We start from the raw sequence: 22,261 nt of genomic DNA, 5'->3' as shown, positions 1-22,261 counted from the left end.
AAGCTATGATTTTCTTTTCAAAAGAAATTTTAATAGAAAATTTCTCCTGTTTCCAGCAACTGAATGGGTCACTTCCACTGACATCCCATTGGGAAGACCTCAGTCTTATGCTCGCCCCTAGTGACATGGGAAGCTTGGGACATGTAGACTTTATCCTGGGCAGCATGTATCTTGTAGGATGACCAACTGTCCTGGTTTGCCTGGACTGAGGAGTTTGGGACACTGGACTTTCAGTTTTAAAACTGGGACAATCCCAGGAAAACCAGAAAGAGTAGTTCACCCTACTACCTGGGTAACCATTGGAGATACTATTACTGAGGAAGCAGAAGAGAAAAGATCATGGGGTTGTTCCTAGCAATCTCTGTCATGGAGAAACTCTACTCTTCTAGTTGTAAATAAAGACTAGACCCTAAGTTCCATCATACAAATGAAGGATTATTAAAACAGGTGCAGAATTCCCCCAGAGGAAAACCCACCAGGTTGACATATCTGATCTTTGGTGCCTCTGAGTTTGCTTTCCTGCACCCTCCCTGAAGTCTGAAGCCCTGTCATCCATCCATCCACCCATCCATCCATCCAATCACCCACCTTTTTATTCTTAAAGCAGTCACGGAACATCTGTAATGGGCCAGGCTTTGAAGGTACCGAGCTGAATAATACCACATAATATCAGCCTTCAAGGAGCTCACAGTTTAATAGAGGAGACTCATTCCAAGCAGGAAACAACACTACAGGAGTATAACTGTACAAAGTATAATGAACCCAGTGGAAGGAACAACTAACCATGATTTGTGGGTTAAGGGAAAGGGTCACAGAGTGGGTGATAATGATATTGGAGGTTGAGTTGGCATTTGCCAGGTAGAGAAGGGGGCCTTATAGAAATAGAGTGTAGGTAGGGCCAAGGCTCAGAGAGCACACAATGAGCACAGGGGGAAGAAGGAGCTGATGTGTCAGGTTGGAATGTGAGTGGAGAGTGTGTGTGTTGGGGTGGCGGAAGATGTGTAGGAATGCGTAAGACGGAGAGAAAATTGTGAAGAGCTTGACACTGGCTCAAATGATAAGTTTTGGCCAGATTATGAGAAATTTGTAAGTCCATCCCTTGGAGTATTTTTATGACCTGACTTCTCAGACAGAGCCTTTACTGTGCTAAAATGTATTTTATGTATTGACAAGTGGAATGCAGTATGTGTGTGCCCAGAGTCTTTGACCATGGCACAGGTGTTCCGTGGAACTCACCTTGGGAGTCCTCAGAGGATACCTCCAGGTACCTAGGAGAGTGTTCCTTTGTGCCTGGAGACTTAAGCCATATTCTGTCACAAGGTTTTTTTTTTTTTTTTTCTTTAATAATGTCTAAACGGTGTCCTTTTATCTGTAGAATTGTAAAAATTTTAGAACTGGCAAGGACTTTGGAGATCATCTAGTCCAAACCCAAACAGAACTGGAGAGGAGATATCACTGAGATGTTCAGAGGCAGAGGTGGATTAGAATTCAAGTCTTTGAACTTGAAGATGATAAATATTTAAGGCACTTTCAAAATAAAAATAATATAACAGAGCATTTAAAGTAAGCATACAAATGATTTTGTGAAAGAAGAGTGATCATCGTAGCAATAATCTGGAATGAAAGAATTCTAGATTTGGTCTTGAGCTGCCTGGCATCCAAGCAAAGAGATCAATGTGATAGTTTATATGTTTCTTTTTACCTGATAGAAGGTAACAGAGAAATAAAGGATGACGGTCCCCATCCGGAGCAGGAGGAGCTGAGCAGCCCCATGACAGAGCCTTCAGTAACTCACTTCATAAACACGTGGACCCGGGCTTCCCTGGTGGCGCAGTGGTTGAGAATCTGCCTGCTAATGCAGGGGACACGGGTTCGAGCCCTGGTCTGGGAAGATCCCACATGCCGCGGAGCAACTAGGCCCGTGAGCCACAACTACTGAGCCTGCGCGTCTGGAGCCTGTGCTCCGCAACAAGAGAGGCCACGATAGTGAGAGGCCCGCGCACCGCGATGAAGAGTGGCCCCTGCTCGCCGCAACTAGAGAAAGCCCTCGCACAGAAACAAAGACCCAACACAGCCAAAAATAAATAAATAAATAAATAAATTAAAAAAACAAAACAAAACATGCAGACCCTATAGAAGGTCCTGGAAATTCAGTCTTCAAGGCGCTCATTGCCTGGTTGCACATAAACAATTAAATTCAATATGGCAGATGCTATGGTAGTTGCAAAGGGAGAGGAGATACGTAACTCAGGACAGGAAGGGGGTCTTTCCAGAGGGTAGTAATTATGATTGAATGGCATCCCAATACAAAGGGAGTTTGTTGAATAAAGAAGGGTTTGGCGGAGGGTATTCTAAGCAGAAGGCAGGGAAACATGAAAAAGCCTGGGGGCTTTGGGGAATTGCAAGTGTTTACCGTGCTCATATTCGCTGGGTAAAGACTAGCGAATAAAAGGCATCAACTGAATAAATGTTGACCATCATTACTAATACCCCTTCACGCTCCAACTTCCCACCAGAGATGAGAGCCTCTTCATATCCATGTGTAGACCTGTCCCCCATTTAAAAAGCAAATTAGTACTTCCCTTGCCTCCAGGGGGTGACACCCAGCTGTTTTCTGTCATTTGGACTTCAGTGAGAATGAAAGGTCAAGGACTGCTTTGGGTGGGGAGAGGGAAGGGAGTACAGGGACGTGTGGGTAAGTGGGTGAGAGAGGGAGACCCTGAAAACGAGATGTGTCCAGAGCAAGGAGAATACGAAGCCCTGGAAGACAGGCTGCACAAAGCCCACATTTGCTTGCCACGCCTCCATGGACTCTGGGAATCTTCTCTGAAACCATGGAGGGTGAGCGCTATTGTCAGCTGGTGATTAACCCCTTACAGCTCAGTGCATGGCTTGCCCAGACGCTTCCCTGTGGGCAGGGTTAGTGAAAAGAAGACGGGGTGTTGTATCATGCGGCAAAAAGACATTTTGATGGGGTGGGAGGTGGGTGTGCAGAAGGAGGGAGATCAGAGCATGTCAGTCAGACAGACCCGTGCATGCACCGTGGTGATGGAGACTGAGGCCAGAGGAAGGGGCTCTAGACACAGGGGGTGAGAGCGTGGCTGTGTGTGTGTGTATAGGAGTGCATTCACCACTTGGCCTGACTCAACCTTGGTAAACTTCCAGGGAACAGACACGCTTTTTATGGTCCACGCAATGCTTTCCTGTTTCTTATTTCATTGGCTTCACATGATCACCCTTTGAGGGAGAAACTTTTCTTGTAGATGAAGATACCAGGGCTGAAAAAGCTAAGTGACTTGCTTGCAGGGCTCCCCACAGGGTACAGCAGGATGAGAACCCAGTTTGTCTGACCCTCAAATCTGTGCCCCTTCTAGCCCGTCCCCCAAATATGCCCAGAGTGGAGGCCTGACCTTTCTGTGCTCAGCTTTCACAGATGCCAAGTGGGGGGCCCTTTCCGAGCCCCCTTGTGCGCCTTCCCTCCAGTTCACATGTGCCATCCAGACCCTGTGAGAAGGACCTCACTCCAGACTCTTCTGCACTGCAGATGCCTTCTGCAGTGCTTAGAGATTCAGAACATAGTTCATTCTCAAGTAAACAATGCCGGACTTTTGGGATAAGCTTAGTGATTTAAAAATGATTTAACAGCTAACTGCTGGAAGAGACCTGGAAGCATTCTTCTCAGGTGTTGACACAATGTAAACATATTTTTAGAATAATCTTAGATTTGATGCTAAAGATGATGAATGGTGCATGAAAATTTACCTTTCCAGCTGCTTGCTAACAGCAGTGTAGACAAATGCTTTGGCTCCTCTTCCACAGAAGAGGGCGCAGGCTTGGGGGAGCTAAAGAACCATGGGCTCAGGGTCAGAGGGCCCCCAAACAACTGTTCTCCAGGCACCTGAGCCCCCCACCTCGCCTTCCATGAGCCAAATGAAAATATTGGAGGCTGAGGGAAGGCGGGTTTTCTCTCCTCCTCTGCCATTCCTGCCTGCTGCTACCCTCTCCTCTAGCCAAACCTCCCTGTAAGGTGCAGGTTTGACCTTCTAGAAGCCTACCAGATACTGTACCAGATACCTGAACCCTGTAAGGTGCAGGTTTGACCTTCTAGAAGCCTACCAGATATTGCTCCCTTACCTCTGACTCCCACTGTGGGCTTTGATCGAACAAAAATGACGAGAAAAACCCAAAGACACCATCGGGTACTCCGATGAGGTCAGAGAAAGTGTCTTTCACCTTTTCCATACATCTCTTTGCCCCCACCCCCTCCCCCCGTGGGCCTGGCTCAGGGTCTGGAACTTAACTATGTGTGGTCTTGCTGGGTGCTGGTCTGAGGCCAGTGATCAGAGGGTGCCGGATTGGGGGCAGCTGGCAGATTGCCTGATGTGGGGCGGGAGCCCAAGGAACACTGGGCACCTACAGCTTGGCGCAGCTGGCTCTGAGGAATTATTGCAAGTCTGCACAACTTAAAAATCTGCAGTTTGGGGGCGGGCGGGGGAGCGCGGGGGTGGGTCCCCGAGCGTCCCATTTCTCCTCCGGGCGGTTCACTGAGCGTTCTCGCTCACTGCAGAGGGGCGGGCGATGCCTTTGGACCACACGCCGGCCTTGCTGAAGTCCTGGTTCGCTCCTCAACCTCGGCAGAAGGCATCTTCCTCTGACCTTCGGGAAGGGGACCGGACTCGTCCTCCTTCCGCTCAGTGCATACGTCCGCCACCTCTTCTGATTTGGTAAGTCGAGGAATGGAGGGTGTGAAACAATCTTGTTCTGCACTGTGCTTGAGTCTTCAGGCAGCCGAGCTGATGGTAAACAGGCAGGACCTGAGTCTGTTTCCTCCTTCGCACTTTGTTTTAAAACAAGTTGGGGGCCGCGATACTTACTAAGAAAATCCCGGCAAATTCGCAGGGCTTTGCTTGGGAGGAGAGGCGGTTGCCGGAGCCGCCGGGGCCGCAGAGGAGGTCATCTGTCTCCCACAGGTTCAAGGTGCTCCCAGCCCCGGAGGGCTCGCAGGTGGGAGGCGCGGGGCGCGCTCCGGTTCCCCCCCCGGACTGGGCGCGCAGCTCCACGGGTGACTCTGCACTTGGGTCTGGGCGGGGGCGCGCGCCCCGCGGGGCCGCCTCTCTGTCCATCCAACAGTTCGCCTGCCGCGCGGCCTGACCCCGGCAGCCAGCAACCGCCCGCGGCACAGCGCCGCGCTCTCGGCCCGGGGAGCGCCGGCTGGGAGCCCGAAGCGAGGCGGCGTGCGGAGCTGGGACCAATGGGGCGGCGGCCGAGCGGCCGGCCCCGCCCCGCCCCGCCGGCGGCTCCCGGGCGCCGCGCTCCTGCCGGGCGGGACGGACAGACGGACCGACGCGGGCCGCCCGGCTCTCCTCGCCGCCGCCGCGGCGGGCGCAGGGCCGCGCGGAGACGCCTGATCCCTGCAGCGCCGGCGGGCGGCGTCGCAGAGCGGAGCCAGCCAGAGGCGCCGGGACTCCCGCAGGTAACCTGCTTGTGTCCCCTCCTCCCCGTGCGCTCGGGAGACTTCTCCGTGCGACCCCGCAACTTTCCCCACCTTTTGCTGCCCAGCCCCGCCGTGGCCCAGGTCACGGGTGCACGACCCCGCAGATCTACACCCGCAGGGGACTTTGCATCCTGCTGGGCGCCTGTCTCCGGCGCTGTCCATCCTCCGGTCCCCAGACCCGTCGTTGCTGGAGTCCTAAGGATCCGCCTGTTGCACGGGCTGCCGGCAGCCGAGACAGTGTCTGGGTGCCTCGGAAAGCCGCAGGGAGGGTGTCTAGAATCCGCTCTTGAGCGCGGGGTGGAGGACGGATGGAGGCGGGAGAAATCGAGGAGCCGGGGAAAGGCGGCACTTCGCGGAGGGGCATCCCTGGGGCGTTCCCTTAGCCGGGAAGCCGTTCCTTCTCTTCCTCGAGAGGAGGCGCTTTCCTGACCAACGTAAGTGCTTCCCAGGCCGCCGCTCCGCCTTCTTCCTTGTCATTCTCCCCTCCCCTTTGCCCTGCAGCGGTGCGAGGCGCCCCGCGACAGTTGCTGGGAAGAGCGCACCCAGGGCCCTTGCTCTGGTGCCGCGCTGCGCCCAGGGACTGCGGGCGCGCTCCGGGTGCGAGCGGCTTGGGGTTTGCAGGGCCCGTGTTGAGTCGCCCGCAGACTGCGTTTGGATCAGTGATAGCGATGGGAGTGGGTGCCTCGGGGTCGGGAACTTTCCTTTCCCGCGCCTCTCTGGATGGCTGCCCGACTTCTGCAGGTGAACGGGCTGGCGAGCGAGGCAGACCTGCCGGCATGGGCCTCGGCGAGCCGGGCTGGGCGCCTTTCGCATTGCAGGGATCACTCTGAACCGCCACCCGCGCCGCTTCCCCGGCTCTGCCTCTTGTCGTTTGTGCCCTTGGTGTCTCCAGCGTCTCAGCGGGGGTCACTGAGCCGGTAGTCTAACTGAGGCAGCCCACGACTGGGGTGGACGGCAGCAGAGAACCACCTCCACCCGCGGGAATGGCCCTGGGGCCCTAGTTTGATGCTGGGGCGTGGTGGTGGGGTGTTTCTCCTCGCCCTCTTGGAGAGTAGACTCTTGATTTTTGTCTTTCATGTCACCCTCCGAGAGAGGAGCAGGTGAGATAAACCGGATCAGAAACCTTCCCCTCCCTTTTCATGTATTTGCTTAAGTGATTTGCATAAGCACTGGCTTAGAACTGTGTAAGTTACCCCTAGTTGCTCCCCTTTCTAGACTACTTGCAAATACCTGCCCAGGTAAACAGGAAGCAAGCATTTTCCTGAGCACCTGCCCCCTTGCTAAAGGCAGATGCCCTAGTGCCTCTCTCCCCACATGTCTCAGGCTGAGAGACGGTGGCACTGATTCTGTGGTTGAACTTGGTGTACTGGGCAGGCCTCATTCTACCTCCGTTGTAAACTGCTTGAGGACACTGATTCACTCAGAATGTATCTACAGCCAGCCCACAGTGGCTGGGCCAGTCCTTGGTCATACCCAGAGCATGGTGAAGTTTCTGCCTCCCAGTCTATTCTGTTTTTCCTCACCAGATTCGTTCCTTCTCCTGTTCTAATATTAAATTAGCCATTTCAGAACTAGGAATTGTCAATATTAGGGTAGGGAGGAGATGAGACTGAAGTACTCAAGGATTCTGAAGCCAGAGCATGTTGTGAATATTTTAAGGAGACTTGCAGGGTCTGTGTGGACTCAGGCTTGTGTCTGAGCCATCATTACCTGGAAAATCAGCCTGAACAAAAAAGCCGTTAATGAATACAGCAAAGCTAAGGTTTTGCTGGTTAAGTGTGTGAGAGCAAATTGGGAGGTTGGAAGCAATCTTTGTTCTGTTCAGAAATGTTAAAATATTAAAAAGCCAATGCTCTGACACTGGAGTTTGCCAGCAAAGCACTAGCTAAGTTTTTTCTTCTTCCTTATTATTATTATTATTATTATTATTTTTTAAAAGTAGGGGAAGAGTGGGCACTTCAGCCACCTCCTCTGTCTTCAGTGGATTTTGCCCTTCGCTGTAATCCTTCACAGACCCTGCCTCCCTCTGTTCTACCAGAGATCTCCATCTGCCCTGTGTCTGGCATTTGGGGCTGGGCTGTGTGTCAGCTCCGCGAGAGAGCAGGCATCACAAGGGTTTTCCTCCACTTTTTTTTTTTTTCTGGCCTCGCCCTGAGAGGCATGCGGGATCTTAGTTCCCCAGTTCCCCAGACCAGGGATTGAACCCAGGTCCCCTGCAGTGGAAGCGCGGAGTCTTAACCACTGGACGGCCAGGGAAGCCTTCTTTCTTTCTTTCTTTCTTTTTTTTTTTTTTTTATAGATGACATTTATTGTCTGGATACCATATGCCAGCTATGCTGCTTGGCACTTTTCCAGGCATTATCTCATTTAATCCTCAGAACACCCCCACTGGGAAGTGAGCTTTCCCTTCTTGGTCGCAGTGTTTCAGTGGGAGCCAGCAGTAGATGGACCCCTGCCGGGCATTCTGAGCCTGATGGGAGACCGCAGGGTGGGGCTGAGCCCGAGGTCTCACTGGCAGGTGAGGACAGCTATCCAGGGTGGGGTGAGGCAGAGGGGCAGGTGGGCGTGCTTATTGTCTCTGCTGATCAGGTGTCAGGAAGGTAGATCTGCCTGGGTGCCACTTGTGTGAAAAACCTACTAGGACTGGGAACCTGGGCTCTAGCCTGATTCCTACCTGCTTATGGCTCCTTGACTCAACATAAGTCACTTTGCTTCTCTGAGCCTCAGTCTATTTAGCTGCAAGGATGTAGACGTCCTGTTTGTTTGTTTGTTTGTTTGTTTTTTGGCCACACTGCGTGGCATGCGGGATCCAAGTTCCCCGACCAGGGATCAAACCCTTGCCCCCTGCGGTGGAAGCGCAGAGTCTTAACCACTGGACCACCAGGGAAGTCCCATCCTGTGTTTTTTTGTTTGGTTTTTTTTTTTTTTGGTAGGCTCTTTTATTATCCCATTTTAATTTAATTTAATTGTATTGGCGTAAAACAACACAAAAACGTTCTCTCACAGTTCTGGGGGCTGGAAGTCCCAAATCAGGGTTACCCACAGGGGTACACTCCCTCCAGAGGTTCTGTGGGCAATCTGTTCTTTGCCTATTCTAGCTTTTGGTGGCTCCAGGCATTCCTTGGCTTATGGCTGCATAACTCTGACCTCTGCCTCCATGAATTAACCTATTGTAGATGAGAAAAAAGAGACCAATGAGTATCGTGTGCAAAGTCACATAATGAGGATGATGTGAAGCCAGGATTCTGTCCCTGGCAATCTGGCTGTGGAGCCAGTGTGAGATTCTGTCCTTTTTGTTTATCCCTATAGCCCCGACACTGTGCCCTGCGCTTAATAGGACTCAGACTGGGCTTGTTGAATGGTGACAGGGAGAGGTGGCTTGCTGTTACCAAGCGACTTTTTGGCCCCCTGTCTCCCCTTGGAAAGAAACTTGAAAACTATGCAAGAAAAATATTCTCTTTTCTTTTGCCAAAGTTATCCTCTTTCCAGTGGAATTCTGCCCAGCTAGTTGGGAAAAAAGGAGACAGATCATAAAGATTGTGGGCCAAGTCCATCATCTTTGTGTCTCACAAGGAGGGCAGTGGATGTGGAGGGTCCTTGGAGGTGGTGGAGTTTGAATTTCATCCTGAAGCTGGCTTTTGGTTATTGCTCTTGGCTAGTCAGGGTGCTTAGTTGGAGCAGGGGAGGAGGAGAAAGTACTTTTTACTGTTGTTATTCTATTTTGCATTCAGTGACGTGGTAGGTGAAACTTGGAGAGAAATCCCAATTGTGGTGAACACAACAACGATGTTTATAATGTGCAGTCAAATGTAGAAGCTGAGTTAGAAGAATTCCCATCCTTGTCTTCCTTTATCATTTCTTTTAGATCACCTTTGGCAACTTTGCAACACACACACCTACCCCTTATAAAAGTAAACTCTTCTTGCTAAGCTATAAGTAGTTCCTAGATTAGGTTGTAGTGTTTTTCTTTGTGGGCAAGGGGGTCTTGCTGTTTCTGGAATCCTGAAGAGCCTTGCATCATGGTGGGGTTTCTTTTTTCAGAAGCTTTCCAATGTTCCAGAACATTTCTGCTTACTTTCTATTGGTCAGAATTGTGTAAGAGGCAGAGAAAGCAAGCAGCTTTTAAAAAAAAAAATTTTTTTTTAACTTTTTATTTTATATTGGAGTACAGCTGATTAACAATGTTGTGTTAGTTTCAGATGTACAGCAAAGTGATTCAGTTATACACAGACATGTATCTATTCTTTTTCAAATTCTTTTCCCATTTAAGTTGCTACATAATATTGAGCAGAGTTGCCAGTTGCACCATGGTTTGCTTGGAGTAGATACCTTATAAAATTGTCTTTAACTGCACAAGCATTGGATGATAAAGGCCCAAGACCCCCTTTTAGGCAGTAATGTTACAGATCAGCAGTTAATGTTGACAGCAGCTGGCTACAGTGTGGTTGCCGAAGTTCCCAGCGAATGAAGCATCCTGCTGGGGTCCTGAGCAGATCAGCTGAGCTCAACGGAGCCCCAAGCAGATGCTCACCAATGTTGACTTAGTGATTAACTTCTGTGGTCGTGTATATATCCTCTTTACATATACAATTAGGCACAAGCTTTTATTCAACAAGTATTTGAGTACTTACCCCATATTATGTACAAGGCTGGGGCTGGGTCGGAGACAGACATTAAACAAATAAATGCAAACATTTGAGCAGTGGCAAATGTTCTAAAGAACTTCATCCGGGAGAGTAGCAAGGGTGGGAGGGTGCTAGTTTAGATGGGGGGAGCTGGGAAGACCTTTCTGAGGAAGAGACTTTTCCTTCTGAGGGATGGAGAAGAGTTTATCACGTGAAAAGGCAGAGAAAAAGATGTCTGGGCTGCAAAGCGTGTGAGGATTCTAAGGCAGGAATGAACATTGATGGTTGGAGGAACTCCAGGAGAACCGACCGGGGCACTGGGAGGAGGTTGGAGAGGAGGGCAAGGGCCAGATCACGCTGTGCGCTTTGGGCCAAGTTCAGGATCTTAGAGTTTATCCCGAGGGCTCCGGGAAGGAGATAATGGAGTAGTGGCAGGGGAGTGTCAGTTTGTGTTTCTAGAAGATCACCTGTGAAGGCTGTGAAAAAGATATTAAAGAAGAAAAGATTAGAGAGGTTCCAGCATGGCAGTTGGGAGCTTAGTTAGAGGCGTGCTGGGGATGTGGGACCTCAAGCCAGCTTGGACTGAGCGAGAACGAATGGGCGGTGAGGAAGCGGAGACCTGACAGGTACAGGTTGATTATGAAACAAAACAGAGACAGGGTGAGTGCAGGGGAGGGTTTGCATTTATGTCTGTTTATGTGGAAGGCGACTGCGGCTGAGGTTAGGGAGCTGAGTCCAGCTCCTCAATAAACCAACACATACCCATCTCTGTATGTGGGGTTACGTGGTACGTACTAGCACTTCTAGAAGGTTAGACATTTGTCTGACTCTGTCTCCAATCGCTGGGTAAGTGTAAGCGTATCACTTGTCCTTCCCTGTTTTTTTTTCCCACAGCCTGGAAGTTTTATGATTAAAAAAATAGATAATCTTACTATGAATATTCTTCTCCCATAATGTCATTTATATGTGTTAATTTGGATTGGTTTTATAAATTGAATTAGGAGAACTATGAGTGGTTATGTGGGAACATTTGTGGTGAGATTCTAAGCATTTGGTCCTTGATGATCACCAGTAAGCTGCTTTCGAATTGGCTTAAATGGAGAGAAATCAGTGATCAGCATGGTGGCGAGGAGATGTCAAGCATCTCCAAGATGTATGGGGGCGAGGCCCAATGGAGAGCTTGAGGCATGGCTAGAGGCCAGTTTTCTGTGTTTCAGTGGAATCCTCCTTTACCAGGTCTTCCTCATCACGTGAGACTCTTCCTCTTTACCCACTGGTATCTTGTAAAAAGATGCAAGAGAGCAACATATGGTCTGTCATCTGGGAACCCATGTTCAGTGGAATATGTTGGCCTAAAGATCAATAAGGAACATCACAGATAGCCTGACGGAGTCTTGAAGAAGCGGTGGAGTACCCAGTGACCAATTTTTAGTTGTAAGGAGAGCATAAACAGGACCATATAATTGAAAATTACTCCAAACATTGGTTAAGAGGCCTCTTGAAGACTTCTTTCAGTGATGGTGACTTATATCCTGGCAAATAATTAGTGTGTTGAGATAAAAGAATGTCAGCAGACTAACATTTTGGGCTTGAACATGTTACATGTTTTCACTTACATTCTTCTATGAACTGGTTTGGCTTTCCTAAGCCCTGATTGGCCTGCCAAAGTGAACCTAAAATCATCTCCTACAATTTACTTAAGGTAAAGAATTTATTTGGCTAAAGAGATAGGAGAACTCTGTGGTTAAAGATCGTGGTTTGCAGATTTGGATACGCCTGGGTTCTGGCAAAAGCATTTCAGCACTTTTGTCATTGAGGTCAGTAAATCATATCTTCTGGGTAGTGTTTTCTTGTGGGTTTTTAAGATCCCAGTTTTCTAAGTGTGGTACCCTCATGAGGCCACTGACATAAGACCTCTGCCCGCCCTCCACCCCTTGGTCATGAGCTATTGCCTGGCCAAGATTTAGCCCCTAGGCTGTTTCAAGGTTGGGCCTTCTTGGTGAAGCTTGTCTCCTCTGCGTTAAATGTGTAAATAAAAAGTGTCATTATGTGACAGTGTTTATCTATCTATCTATCTATCTATCTATCTATCTATCTATCTATCTATGCTGAGGTGCAAAACGATATCAATATCCCCATACATTATCATCTCCTTAAATCACAAATCCTACAGTGTAGGCTCTCCAAATACGCAAAAATAGGAATCTTATGAAAGTTCATGTGGGGCCTGAGAGCTTCACCTTTAAGCAGTTTCCCCAGGCTTCTGGATCTAAATAGAAATCAAATGTCAGCATGGTGCATCTTTTTGGTGCTGAGCCCTGAGTTCTCTTCCCCCAGCTCCTCCAGACTTAAAATGCAGAAGGTGCAGCACACTTTGCCTTCTCATCTCGTGTCTTTTATACAGCACTTTGAAGTAGAGAGTACCCAGTAGGATGTACAGTTATGTAATGTGGCCCTAAAATTCCCTGGCTTTGCTTTTTGCCAGTTGCTCCTATCACCCATATCAACAGTTGCACGCCAGCAAACCCTGTTTTACAATCCTTCATTGGTAAGTTAGTGTCAGCAACTCGGAAATAATTCCCACTTAAGCGTTATGAGGCATCAGGGTTAGGTTTCAGAATGCCCCACGAATGCAGAGTTAAGTCCTAAGGAGTGGGGCGATAGATGGCTTTGAGCAGTGGACGTGCAAGACTGTGTGGTGTAGACGGGAGGGGATGGAGCTCTCTCTCCTGGGGACAGGGTCCTGCCCCACACACCCATCTTCTGAGACGCACAGCCTAGGGGAGGAAGGGCGCCCGTTAGTGTGGGCTGCTTAGCTGATTGGGCGAAATAGACAAATCCACAAAAAAGTACCGTATCGGGTAGAGAGTTTCAGTTTTGCAAGGTGAACGGTTGCAACATCGTGAATGCATTTAATACCATTGAACTGTACACTTCAAAATGGTTGAGATGGTAAATTTTAGGTCATGTGTATTTTACCACAATAAAAAAATTTGGAAGAAGGAGAAATTGAGATTCCAGTGCTATGAAATAACATTTTCAAGTGTTTTTCTCTCAGGACTTTCCATGCTTAAAAATTATTGAGAACCCGCCAAGAGCTTTGGTTAATGTGGGTTATATCTGTCAATATTTATATTAGAAATGAAAATAGATGCATTTCAAAGTATTTAATTATTAATTCATTAAAAATAACAATAATCATCTCATAACATGTTAACATAAATGGCATACTTTTATGAAAAGTAACTATCTTTTTTAAACAACAAAATTATGAGTGGCATTGTTTTACACTTTTACAAATTTATTTACTGTCCAGTTTAATAGAACACAATGGAGTTCTTAGAGTTGCTTCTCTATCAAGTCTGTTATGTTTCAAACATCATACATCCTCTGGAAAACTCCATAGGACACTTGTGAGAGAATGAGAGGGAAACAGGAAAATAACATCTTAGTTTATTATGAAAATAGTTTTGACCTTGTGAATACTTTAAAGGATCTTAGGAACCTCAGAGTTTCCTGACCACACTTTGAGAACTACTGCTATAGAATAAATCTCCAGCCAAGTTAATTTTTGGTTGTGTTATATGTTTTCATCTCTTTTCATCTAATATTATCTGAATTTGAACTATAGCAATTCCATATATTGCTTATCTATGATTTCAAATGAAAGAACTAGGTTACTCCTTAAAAAAAAAAGAACTATCGTATCATTTGTTTTTCTTGAGCATGCATTTTTATTTACTATGGAATGAGGACTTCCTTTTAACATCTCAGAAGGAAAGTATGCACCCCTCCAGAGGCTGTGCTGAAAGCTGTCCCTGGGGCTCTGTCCTACTGTCACATGTTACCGCTGCGCTCACTGGAGGGCTTGGGGGCTCTCCTTTTCTTCCTTCCTGTTCTATCCCACCTCATTCTTCGTTGTATGGAGAACTTGGAAACTCAGAGAGAGGTGAGCACACATAGGACATAGATTGGAGAAAGGAGAGCTGTGAAAATTTATTTTAATATGTCAAATTGAAAACTTTCTGACTTGCGTCACCGGGGATCTCATTATTTTATAATTTTTTTCATATTGATAAAGTATGGAATTCGTCATAGTGGATAGTTCTGGGCAAAGCATTAAAAAAAATCCTCCCAGGATGGTTTTCAGGAGCTGGATGTGGATGTCTGTGAAGCATGAAAACATTTTTTCTCCCTTCCAAATAATGGATTAGGTGTTCTATAAACCATCATATTTATTAGATGCTATATAAACCATCATATTTAAAATGTTAAGTGAAACTTCTTTTTTCACCCCATGAAATAAATCGTCGCTGTGGCAACTTACTACAGCAACAGACATTTGGCTGTTTTCAGAGTTTTGTTGTAAGTATGCTGAGGATTTATGATTTGGCAAAATCTGTGACTCCTAGCAGCAATAAATAGTTTTCTACAATCCTTTGGAAAGACCATAATGTGTCAGGTGTGCAGACTAGGTAGAAACAATAGCTTGGTCAGGCATTCTCATCCTGTTGTCCTGGAGTCTCCAGGGAAGACTGTATGATGTGAAGGCACCTTCCAAACAGCCTTCTCCACTCTTTTGAGCAGGAAAATCCTTGTCTTTTACCCTCATGCAGAACATTAATTTAGTTATGCTTCCACCAAACATCTCTCCCACTTCTCTGCTGTATATCGGACGCTGATACCACTGTGTATTGGTGATATTGCTTACAAATATGCTTCGGTTCTGCAAGCATGGCGGGTGGTGCCTATGTAGCATGAGATGTGTATGTGGGCGCGTGTGCATGTGCGCACACGTGTAATACATCAAAGGGGAGTGTCCTGGAAGAGGTGACATTGGAACTGATTTTTTGAAGACAAAACTGGAACTAACTGGAAAAGAAGGGAACAGAGGGAACAGCTTCAATGAGAAAGAGAGTGAACCGTAAGGTTGGGGATGGGAAAGAATCTGATGGGGCTGAGGCAGAGGGGTTGGAAGTAGATTGGTGGACGCAGCCGTCAGAGAGGCAGGCAGGAATGTTCTTGCTTTGACATTAGTGGAGGAGTTTGAACTCTATCCCAAACACACTGGGGAGCCACTGAAGCTTTATCTAAACTACACGTTCTGACTTGTAGTTTAGAAAAGTCTCTGGCTGCCTGCGGAGGCGGAAGGGGTGTCAGTGAGAAGGGGGGCAAGATGCCGTCACTGACTTGTCTACTAGTGGGATTTGGGTGCATTAGAGCGGGGTCTCTGTCACCCAGGTAGTTAATTTGACCTGTTCCTTAGACTTCTACATTCTTTATCTTTATATTTTAAGGTCAAGAATAGAGAACTCTCTGGGAAGGTTGAATGGAATTTTTGGCTATACATCTGTTTCCACTTCCTGCAGCCCCATAATTTCCTTTGGGTAATTATTCCTTCCTGTTTGAATGTTGCCTTGGTGGGATGGTAAGTGTTAAGGATTTCCTCGAGGTTCCTTCTGCCCCAGTCCAGCCACTGGGTGGGCAGGTGGCGTTGCCCAGCCTATCAGGCTCTCTGTCAGTGGAGGAACTGGAGGATGGAAGAGTCCACTGGTGTGTTCCTTGCTTTCCCAAACCAGAAGTCTTCTTCTATCAGTTGTTTCTGTTTCCATGTCCTTCAGAAGTGCCCTGGCTCCTGTCTGTTGCCAGGTGTGGCTCTTCAGACTTCCCTTTGGTCCTGAGAGCTTCAGATAGCCTTCTGACTGACACACATTGGATTTGTTAGTGAGCCACCCCAGTTGTTGTTTGTATCCAAAGAGCCTTTGGTGACGTGGGAAGTGTCCGAAGGCCTTACTTCACACCAGAGCATGAAGACTAATCTCATAGCCTTTTCTACTGGTTTTGAAAGGGGAACAGGGCAAACACAGGATGGTGTTTGCTGAAAGGGAATGAGCGAAGTACTGAAAGGGACACCGGAGACTAAGGCCCTGCCAATGAACGTTGCGGTGTTGCTGCAGGTGATCCTGGCTGCAGGTGTGTCTACCTGGGTGTGTGTGTGTGTGTGTGTGTGTGTGTGTGTGTGTGAAAATAGCATCAAAGAGATGGGGCAATCTCTGTGTATTTAGAATTTCAGTTCTTACTCAGATGACGCTCAGGGCTCTGGCAATATTTACGTAGTACTTATATAAAGTATTGGGTACTGCTCGAAATGTGATATACATAATAACTCATTTATTTCTCATAACAATACTTCGAGGTAGGTATTATCAATTTATCTTATATTACTTGTTTATCTATCTATCTATCTATCTATCATCTATCTAATCTATGTATCTACCAACAGATGAAGAAACATCAATGAGAGATTTTAATAATTTACCCAAGTCATAGAACTAGAAAGTGGCAGAATTGGAATTCAGATCAAGTCAGGCTAAGTACAGAGTCTATGCTCTTGCCTATGAATTTGAACCTTAGCTTTAGATACTATCAGGAAGACTGACTGTACATACTTTGTTGAGAAAAGTGCACAAAAAATTGTGACCCTTGTATTGAACACCTGTGCTCTATACAATGACCTTTGAAGATATCTTGTAGCTTTTCATAGAAAGAACATGAGATGATAAAGGTTACATGTATTCTTCCCACACTTATTTAGGGATATAGGATAAAAATGAAGTTTGCTGTAAGTACATGAGCCTGGTGTGTGAGGACAGACAGCCAACAGGAGCAGAGTATGACCAGCTTACCCGCACGGGCCTCACTCAGGGAGCCAGGCTTGGGCCCAGGGCTTGCCATCTCCCATGTATACTTAACCATTCTGGACCTCAGTTTCCTCATCGGTAAGTGGTGGATTATAATAATGCCTGCCTCTCTGGGTGGATCTGGGGATGAAAGAAGATCATTCATTCATTCATTGTTTCTTGCTGGGCATTAAGGATGCAAAAATTAAGAAAAAATAGGCCCTGCCTTTGAGGAGCTCACAGGGTCATGGTGGAGGCTTCGAGGAAATTGTTCTACTGCAGCTCAGCAAGTTATATACTCAGATGGAGGCAGATACTGGCGGATGGGGGATGGGGGGACCTAGTTTTGGGATAGGGAGAGGTCAGGGGTCAGGGCTTGGTTTTGAAGAATATGATAGAGAATATGAGTCTTGAAGGGCATTCTGAGCAAACAAGTGAGAAGTTGGGGGCACTTGTGGAGAACTTCAAGTAATTCTTTACAGTTCTAGAGTTTGAGTTGGGTTGTGACAGGCGAAGATAATGGATGAGTAATGATAATAATACTGACAGCTAACATTTAATTGAGCATTAACTATGTACCAAGCACAGAGAGCTTTATTTGTATTATCTCATTTTTAGTCCTTGTCACTGCCCGATGTGGTATGTGATATTTTGTAGCCATGTTTCACAAATGAGGAAATTGAGGCTCAGAGAACTTAAATGTCTTGCCCAAGTCACATGGCTAGTGAGTGACGGAGCTGGGATTCAGACTCAAGCGGTCTGGATCCAGAGTTTATCCTGAAGGCCAAGGAAGCCATCAAGCACGTTAAGGTTGTGCATTTTAGAAGGTAACTTTAGCTTGGATTGAAGAATGAATTTGAGAGTAGGGAATGGGGACAGGCCTAAGGCAGGGAGGACAGTCAGAAGTCTATTGAGTAAACCATGGAAAAATGCCAAGTGTCTGAATTAAAGCGGAGGCAGGAGAGAGAGAGGGGAAGGAAAGGAATTTGAGAGATATTTGGGAGCAGAGGATGCAGGGAAAGTGTGGATGTGTTTATTTCAAGGTCCCATTAGGACAGTTGAATGGATACATCCAGTAGGCAGTTCCATGAGTCCACAATGTAGGAGGAAGCTTAGGGCTGGAGATCCACCCCTGACCTCTGGAGTTGGGTGAAATTTTCAGGGAGAAGAACAGTGGGACAAGGAAGAACCCACGGGGCGGGGAGGTGGCAAAGACTTGAGGCCTGCAGATTGTATCCAGGCTACAGATCTGTTTGATTTGGCTTACAGTATTAAAACATTAACAACAAAGTTGATAACAGTGAAAAAGTTGGGAAAGTTCCCATAAAAATAAGATTTGTGGGCATTCTTGACAGTGTGGGGCAGTCTGGCCACCTGATGCTCACAGATAAGGGACAGCGGTCCTTTTTTGGCAGGGCTGGTGGTCTCCAGCTTGTCACAATGGCCAGGTGACCTCCTTTCTCATTTTGGGCACCTGCCGAGCCCCTGCAGGTATTTTATTTTGTGACCTCAGATTTAAGATTTGGGAAGAGGAAGCAGAGTTTCATAGGAAACCAAGAATAAGTAGCCAGACAAGTGGTGTCAGTGAACGGCAGGGGCCGCGAGGTCAGCAGTGACAGATGCCTTGGACAAGTGAGTCACGCACAGACGGGTTTGGTCACCTGAAGGTGCCTTTAGCAAAAACACTTAGTGCGGCGTTAGGGTAGGTATTGTAGCAGAAGAAGGAAGGATGAGTGTAAAAAATGTTTTCAAGCAGCTGTGTTGCAAAGAGGAATTTGGGGTTGGGAGGTTTTATTTTGTGTTATTTTTTGATATGTGAATGCCTTCAGCATATCTATATAAGGACGTGTGTGATATAAAATAGTACTTTCTTCATTTACCCTTGACTTACATTTTATAACTACAAGGAGTCCAGTCTTGGCTTTGGTTGTTTAGCAGATTATCCTACAAGAAAAAGGTTGTTCTTATTAAAACTACCTGCTTCCAGGGTATAGAATGGCGTGAGGTGCTTTATATGTCTATGAAGACGGCCCTGTGAACTTCTGATTTTACCAGCGTTAAATGCAGTTTTGCTATTCTGATATGTAAGCAGCAGTGCCTTCAGAGGGGTAATTCTACATTTTAACAACAGCAAGTTAAGTCAAGCAGTGGCCATGTGGTGATTTATTACCTGCATTTACTCATGCCTTTGTAAGCTGTCCATTTCCTTTTTTATCATTTGCCAGGTGGAATCTGTGTGATGATCTTATCAACCAGCATTCCTTCTATTTCAGTCTGGGTTTGTGTGCTTTTATTGGTTTTGTGCCATATGCTAATTTTTCCATTTACTTTTTTTGTATTTGTTATGCTATAGCTTGATCTAACTTATTGTGTGTGTGTGTGTGTGTGTGTGTGTGTGTGTGTTAGAACTATCTTGTCTTTGATGTAAAACTTTTTTATTAAGGAAAAAAAATGTATCTCCCTTCTGCAGTGGCTGATAAATAAGCTACTTTTCTTCTGTGGTGACCACAATTTCAAACCCACATTTGCTATGATTTTTCTTTTCTCCCAGTAGTGCAATGGGCAAGAAAGACTTGAAAATTCGACATGGTATGGAAGCAGCCAGTAGCCAAGCTATGTGATAAATGTAAACCAACTAATTGATTATCAGTCAATTCAACATGTAATTTTTTTTTTTTTTTTTTTTTTTAAATTTTCTCCCCACCCTTTATAGCTACTTTATTTATTTATTTATTTATTTTTGGCTGTGTTGGGTCTTCGGTTCGTGCGAGGGCTTTCTCCAGTTGCGGCAAGCGGGGGCCACTCTTCATCGCGGTGCGGGGACCGCTCTTCATCGCGGTGCGCGGGCCTTTCACTATTGCGGCCCCTCCCGTTGCGGGGCACAGGCTCCAGACGCGCAGGCTCAGTAGTTGTGGCTCACGGGCCCAGCTGCTCCGTGGCATGTGGGATCTTCCCAGACCAGGGCTCGAACCCGTGTCCCCTGCATTAGCAGGCAGATTCTCAACCACTGCGCCACCAGGGAAGCCCCAACATGTAATTTTTAAGAACCTCGTTTGTGTCATGTGAGGTTCAAGGCACTGGGGGTTACAGTGATGCATAAAGCAAAAGTTTCTGCTTTCATGGAGCTCATATCCAAGTGGGGAAACAAACTATAAATAAAATAAAGAAACAAAGCATATGTCTCTATGTGTATTTTAGGGATTAACAAATGCTAAGGGGAAAAAATAAAGTAAGGAAGGGAGCTTGGAGTTTCATCGAGGGATATTTTAGATAGGGTAACCAAGGAAGGCGTCACTGAGAAGCTATCATTTGACTAAAGACCTGAGAGAAGTGAGGAAGGAGCCATGCAATCACCTGGAGAGAGAGCGTTCTAGGCACAGAGATCAGCCAGTGCAAAGGCCCTGAGGCAGGAATGTGCCTCACTTGGCATGATTAAGGACTGTTACAGAGACCAGTATGGGAATGAAAGAGAATGAGAGGAGTAGGAGATGAAATCGGATAAGTCAGGTGGGGGAGGGGAGATTTTACTCTGAGTAAGATGGAAGCCACTGCTGGGTTGAACACAGGAGCAAAGTGAAGTGACTTACATTTTGACAGGATCTCCAGCTAAGGCATTCTCAACTGTTTTTGTGCCACGGACCCCTTTGGTAGTCTGGGAAGCCTATGGACCACTTTTCAGAATAGCATTTTTAAATGCAAAGAAAAAAAAGTCACAAGATAAAAAAGAATCCAATTGTATGCAAATACAGTCATCAAAATACTAAAATCAATTTATGACTTAGCAATACAGGTATATGTTCTTCTTTATTAACTCATTAAAGATGATCTAGCCATTTCAGATCACTGCAGCCCCTGGCGCACTGCTCTACCTGGTGGCAGCCTCTAATTTTTCAGATGTTCTAGAACAGTGATAACTCCAAGAGGGTTTTTTGTTTGTTTTGTTTTTTAATTTTTCTGACTGGTTCCTTGTGACTGAGTAGTTCAGGAGACCTGGGGCGTGGTCCCTTTGTTTCAGCAGATTCTCTGTATGGCCACGTGCAATCCATTTCCCTTCCACAGAGACATCTCTCACCTGGGTAACTCCTGGCTCACAAAGGTGTGGACGGTACAGGCAGAATTCTTCATATTCTAAGAAGAAAGAATCTATTTAAATATGCCCAGGGACTTCCCTGGCAGTCCAGTGGTTAGGACTCTGAGCTTCCACTGCAGGGGGCCTGGGTTTGATCCCTGGTTGGGGAAACTAAGATCCCACAAGCCGCACGGCATGGCCAAGAAAAAAAAAAAGGTTAAATAAAATTAAATAAATAATAAATAAATAAATAAATAGCCCAGGTCATAGGGCTATATCTTGGCCAAACTCACCCATTTTCTGCTCTCTGTACCTGCCACAAGCTTTGTAGCTTCCATGTCTTTGCACGTGTTCTTTCCTCTGCTTGGAGAACAGCCTTACGCTTACCTGTCTCCTTTCCTTGTTCACATCTGACCCGACTCTCGGGGCTCAGCTCTGATACACCTGGTTATGTACTTGTCCTTCCTTCCCTATCTGAGGAGGACCCTTTACTTCCTCTGAACTGCGGCACCTTTTTGGTACCTCCCCTAGTGTTCATATTCTGCCTTGGGTTGCAGTTGTTTATTTACCTATTTACAATCCTCCAAGCTCTTCTAAGCTGCCGTAAGCTCTGAGGGCAAGAGCCATGTTGTGTTTTGTTCTCCGTAGTTCCCAGGACAGGGCCTGCCCTGAAGCAGACGGGAATGAACAGCAGAAGCTTATGATTCCTACAAGTGATGCCACAGTGCGTCGGCAGAGGGTTCTGTCTCACTCCGATCTGTAAGCTCACTTAATGTCTACCCCACTCCCTCTCCTCCCTTCCCAAATACTGACCAAGGCTGCTTATGACCTTTTATGTTCTCAAGTAGAAATAACTCTTTTCCTAAGTGTTTTGTAATACTTGTAAAGAAATTTGCACAATGTTGGAGGTATAGAGTAGAAGGAAAAAAATCACCCAAATTCCATCATCCAGAGAGAATGCATTTCACATTTTGGTGCATATTCTTATAGATTTTTTTTTTTCATTTTATAAAGTCAGACATAGTTTATAAAGATCAGAATCATGACACTATTGTATTATAATTATCTTCTTCTTTTCCTTAGCATATTGTGACTATCTATTCATGAATCTATGGGCGGTGGAGCACAGTGGATAAGAGAAGAGCTTTAGAGCATTACTGTTTGAGTTCAAACCATGAAACTATCACTTAAGAGCTGTTGACCCTGGAGAGTTAGTTAACTTCTCTATTTACCAGTTTCTCTGTCTGTAAAATGAATCCAATAAAAATATTACTTGTACCAGTGTTGTGAGATTAAGTGGGTTCAGGCATGCAAACACTTAGAGCGGGGCCTGACTCGGTATGTGGAGCTCTTACTCTCATGTCAGTGTTTTCAATGGCCACAGAGTATTCCA

At 46.4% G+C, this 22,261-nt stretch overlaps 1 protein-coding gene across 4 annotated transcripts in view; it reads left to right on the top strand.

Moving 5' to 3' along the window:
- The first annotated feature begins 5,334 nt into the window (after window positions 1-5,334).
- KCNS3 (potassium voltage-gated channel modifier subfamily S member 3) overlaps window positions 5,335-22,261 on the top strand; it is a 33,739-nt gene continuing 16,812 nt past the window's right edge. Inside the window, exons 1-3 of one of the 4 annotated variants that reach the window (XR_003623513.2) lie at window positions 5,335-5,473; window positions 21,517-21,627; window positions 21,952-22,146. The gene's annotated coding sequence lies outside the window, so the exon portion shown is untranslated. Of the gene's footprint in view, window positions 5,474-16,714; window positions 16,899-21,516; window positions 21,628-21,951; window positions 22,147-22,261 lie in introns of those variants that run through there. The other 3 variants (XM_057558321.1, XM_057558320.1, XM_057558322.1) reach the window with 3 other exon arrangements.

Source organism: Balaenoptera acutorostrata, chromosome 12 (assembly GCF_949987535.1).
Source record: "Balaenoptera acutorostrata chromosome 12, mBalAcu1.1, whole genome shotgun sequence".
NCBI lineage: Eukaryota > Metazoa > Chordata > Mammalia > Artiodactyla > Balaenopteridae > Balaenoptera > Balaenoptera acutorostrata.
Note: the sequence above shows the minus strand (reverse complement) of the source record. Positions and strands in the feature narration are given on the sequence as shown.